Source organism: Osmia lignaria, unplaced genomic scaffold (assembly GCF_051020975.1).
Source record: "Osmia lignaria lignaria isolate PbOS001 unplaced genomic scaffold, iyOsmLign1 scaffold0016, whole genome shotgun sequence".
Taxonomy (NCBI): domain Eukaryota; kingdom Metazoa; phylum Arthropoda; class Insecta; order Hymenoptera; family Megachilidae; genus Osmia; species Osmia lignaria.
The window spans coordinates 13,417,501-13,422,500 of record NW_027478168.1 but is presented as its reverse complement, the minus strand read 5'-3'; the positions used below and the strand labels follow the sequence as shown (position 1 = coordinate 13,422,500).

The following is a 5,000-nucleotide window of genomic DNA, read 5'->3' as shown; positions in this document are numbered from 1 at the left end:
TGGGGCTGGACAAAATTTGGTCCTCCATGAAGCCCTGACGAGTAGGAGGGTCGCGGCGGTGTGCGCAGAAGGGTCTGGGCGTGAGCCTGCCTGGAGCCGCCGTCGGTGCAGATCTTGGTGGTAGTAGCAAATACTCCAGCGAGGCCCTGGAGGACTGACGTGGAGAAGGGTTTCGTGTGAACAGCCGTTGCACACGAGTCAGTCGATCCTAAGCCCTAAGAGAAATCCTATGTAAATGAGGTGTCCTAAAGCTCTCAGTTAAAAAGCAACAACAAAACTGTTAAATATGGCTAAATCGAATTTATAAGAAGTAGTTGCAGAGATGCACACCCATTGGGCGAAAGGGAATCCGGTTCCTATTCCGGAACCCGGCAGCGGAACCGCATACCATTCGGGCCCTCGTAAGAGTGTTCGTCGGGGTAACCCAAAATGACCTGGAGACGCCGTCGGGAGATCTGGGAAGAGTTTTCTTTTCTGTATAAGCGTTCGAGTTCCCTGGAAACCTCTAGCAGGGAGATAGGGTTTGGAACGCGAAGAGCACCGCAGTTGCGGCGGTGTCTGGATCTTCCCCTCGGACCTTGAAAATCCAGGAGAGGGCCACGTGGAGGTGTCGCGCCGGTTCGTACCCATATCCGCAGCAGGTCTCCAAGGTGAAGAGCCTCTAGTCGATAGATTAATGTAGGTAAGGGAAGTCGGCAAATTGGATCCGTAACTTCGGAATAAGGATTGGCTCTGAGGAGCGGGGCGTGTCGGGCTTGGTCGGGAAGCGGGTCTGGCTGACGTGCCGGGCCTGGGCGAGGTGAACGGTTGGCGACTTCGGTCGCGTCCCGGGATCCGAGCTCGGTCCCGTGCCTTGGCCTCCCGCGGATCTTCCTTGCTGCGAGGCTTCCGTGGCGGTTAACGCCGTCGTGGTCGCTTCTTCGGCCGCCATTCAACGCTTAGCTCAGAACTGGCACGGACTAGGGGAATCCGACTGTCTAATTAAAACAAAGCATTGCGATGGCCCTCACGGGTGATGACGCAATGTGATTTCTGCCCAGTGCTCTGAATGTCAACGTGAAGAAATTCAAAAAAGCGCGGGTAAACGGCGGGAGTAACTATGACTCTCTTAAGGGACTTCCTCGTCGCTCACACGGTGCCTTCCCTCCGGCTCAGCCGCCCAGTTGTCGCCAACTGGACGTTGCCCAGCTCCCACCTCGTGGAGGTGCGGAGGGATCGGGAGCCACCTTACATCGTGTGGCACCGTGGGGGCGACGAGATTGCTCTTGAGAGTTATAGTTACAGGGACGGTGAAGCGTAATACAGGCCTCTGGCCCTTCAGCCTCTCCCGTCCAAGTCGCACGTCCTACCTCCTCGTGGTACCTGCCGGTAACATGGCCACGATTCGCAGAGGACTGGTTGCGCAAGCTCTGCGAACCGTGGCCATGGCTAAACGGAGTGCGGCGGCCGCTGTCCTATGTAAAGGTAGCGGTACTGCAGGTATCTATGATGCCTTGCACAGCGAGCATAATATCGCTCGGAATTAACGTGGTGGATAACTAAATAAAACCTCGGGCTATGCGGCCCCATATGGCTAACAACCGTTTTGTCCAAAAACCAGTTTAGCTGCACAGTACATCTAGTGTCGGCCAAAAAGTGAGACAGTTGCCTCACTATATTACAATGGGCTGGGTGCCCCTATACACCCACAACATCCCCTTGCGGGAATATCAACCATGATGCAGTCTGGAGATAATGAAGCCTCGGAGGCAGGCGGTACTATGGTCCCTGAGGTGCCGCCTGCTGCGGAGTTAATCGCAAACGAGCTAGGGGAAGCCTGCGACGTGACTGTTGTTCCTGGCACGTCGCAGACCGTGGACCGCTCCACAAATTGGCAAGGGAACTTAAGGCAAAATCCTACTCGCAATACCAAGTTGCTTGAGCGTGTTGATCTGACGATACGAGTGTCCGAGTCAGAAACGTTGTTATGCCCAGAATGTAATAATGAAGGCCATCATATCTCCTTTGTCAAACCAAAACAACTAGCAGATCACTGCGACACTGCCCACCCACATTTAAGGACCCAATGGGAATGTTCTGCATGCAAGAAAAGATTTATGAAAGTGCACGGTCTATTAATACATAAGCATAGGTGCAAAGGACCACAAGAAAAGGCAATCTTGCCCTTTAGATGTGAGCAGTGTCCCCTTACATTTGGCAGTCAATCAGGGCTAGCCCAACATGAGAGACATGAGCATCCCTCTCTGCGTAACCTAAAAAGAACTCAGGCAGCCACAAGGCCCGCTAGGGAACGTGTAAACTATGCGCAAGTCTGGTCGGACGAAGAAACTAAAACACTAATAGAGTTGGAAGAAGAATTCAGTAAAGACCCAAGTATAAAACAAATAAATAGAAAGATAGCTGAATTCCTACCCGGCAAGACCGCTAAACAAATCTCTGATAAAAGGCGCCACTTGAAAATCGTAAAAGATAGAGGTGATAACGATGAGGATGATGCGATGACTGAATTAGATGAAATAACAACAGATGAAATTGCCGGGCAAATCATTACAAATACACCTGAAGGCTCTAGCTTAGATATAAACAGTCAGGCGGCAAGAGATCTAACATATAAAGATAAGCTTACACAGGCTATAATTGATACTGAATTCCCCGATGATTGGATACAAATTATGAATGAAATAAAAACTTGCGCTGAAGCCCCTGATACACAGGCGGAAAATATTAACAACATAGTAGGAAAAATAACGTCCAAGTTATTGGCACAGCCAAAGGAAAAAACTAAATCAAATAAGCGCAATAACAAAAGAGAAACTCAGATAATAAACCAAAATAAACGTAATAATAAACATCGGAAAGGGCATAAAGCCCAACGTAGACAGTTCGAATTTGCTAGATGCCAAGAATTGTATACAAAATGCCCAAAACGTTTAGCTGATATGGTCACTAGTAATGACCTATCATTATTTGATGCCGCTAAACTGCCGCCCAAAGCAGACGTCGAAAGACTTTATGGAGACCTATGGAATCAGCCAGGTCCTGACGTCTCTTTTGCAGGCCAGGATGAACCTCTAATTAACGCCAGTATTATATTCGCTCCAATAACGGCTGAAGAAATCGCTAAAAAGACCAATAAAATCGCCAGTACTTCCGCCCCTGGTCTAGATAAAATAAAAAGATACCACTTAAATCACAAAGATATTAAAACAGTCCTTGCAGCGTACTATAATCTCCTTCTTTTAAAAGAATATTATCCGATAAGCTGGCGAAGTAATCGGACTGTTCTTATACCTAAGCCTGGTAGAGATAAAAGAGATGTGAAAAATTGGAGACCATTGACCATTGGCTCTATGTTGACCAGGATCTTATCGAGTATACTAGATACCCGCCTTAGAGCTGTCATCCAACAACATCCACGACAAAAAGGTTTTGTCCCAACAAATGGATGCTATGCTAATGTTACTGCCCTAAACGCGGCAATTGAAGCAGCCAAAATAAACGGGGGTGTTTGTATGGTGGCTGACATTGAAAAGGCCTTTGATACCATACCACACGCAGCACTTAGATCGGCCCTGCAACGGAAAGGTATACCAAATTCTGTGTCTCGATTTATTGTGGATATGCAAACCAATTGCACCACTATAATTAAAACGCGAGACGGTGACACAGCAATTGAAATTCGTAGAGGAGTTAAACAGGGTGATCCGCTGTCCCCACTTCTTTTCAATCTTTGTATAGAGTCACTTTTGGAAACCCTTAACAACACTACAGAAGGGATTCAAATCGGAGAGAATAAAATATCAGCTCTCGCGTTTGCGGACGACCTTGTAACACTAGCAGCCAATAAAGATTCTGGACAGCAGCAATTGAAGATCATATACAACTTTTTAAATAAACTTGGGATGAGGCTATCTATTAACAAATGCACAGCATTTGAGATAGTCTCTGGTAATAAAACGTGGTATATGAGAGACCCAAAACTTCAACTAGGAAGGGAGGAAATAAAAGCGGTAACCCCCGATGAAACTTTTACCTATTTGGGCACGATAATTAGCCCATGGCGAGGTTTAATCGATGGGTTTGAACACCAGGCATTTGAGGACATGATAAAAAGAGTGCGCCGTTTGCCACTCAGACCGCTTCAAAAGATTGATTTGCTAAAAACGTATTTATTTCCGCGATATATGTATTCTCTCATAACTAAACCACCGAGTATAGGCACCCTTAAATTAATTGACACAACAATACGAACGCAAATTAAGGAAATCTTGCATATTAGTCAATCAGTAACGACAAACTTCATTTACGCACCAATGAAGTCGGGTGGCCTTGGCATACAAGAGGTGCAAAAACAGGTACTAATAGCAGCACTTAGAAATGGACTTAAAGTAATAACAAATACAGATCCAGTTATGAAAGAGGTAATGCAGCGGGAATCTATTGAAAACCGTTTAAAAAAGTATGCTACAACCCTAAGGCTTAATTGGCCGGTGAGTCTAGTTGAATTGGATCAATATAAAGACCGGCTTAAAAAATCAAGAATATATGATTGGGCTAACGACCCAGCACAAGGTCAAGGTGTGCTATACTTCCGTGATGACCCTATTAGTAATATATGGCTGAGACAAAAAGATATGCTGATTCCATCCCGCATTGCTGACGCCATAAGACTACGAACAAATACTGCAGGGAACCGAACTACATTAAGTCGCTTTACGGCCGATATGGATACCATGTGCCGCCGTTGTAATGAAGGCAGAGAGACACTTGGTCACATATTGGGACAATGTATTACTACTAAAGATGCGCGTATACACAGGCACAATGAAATAAAAGATCTTATAAAGGAACAGATGAGTACTAAATATGAAGTACTTGATGAGCCAACGATCAATCACTCAGGGAACTTGTATAAGCCCGATCTCGTCATTAATCTGAATGAGGTTGGTGCAGCCGTGCTCGATATAACTGTCCGGTACGAAAAAGGTGAATCCCTGAGA

General features: G+C 46.3%; 1 pseudogene; it reads left to right on the top strand.

The window, feature by feature from the left end:
• The window catches only part of LOC143306665 (large subunit ribosomal RNA), an 8,710-nt pseudogene that overhangs the window by 1,682 nt on the left and 2,028 nt on the right, over nucleotides 1-5,000 (top strand).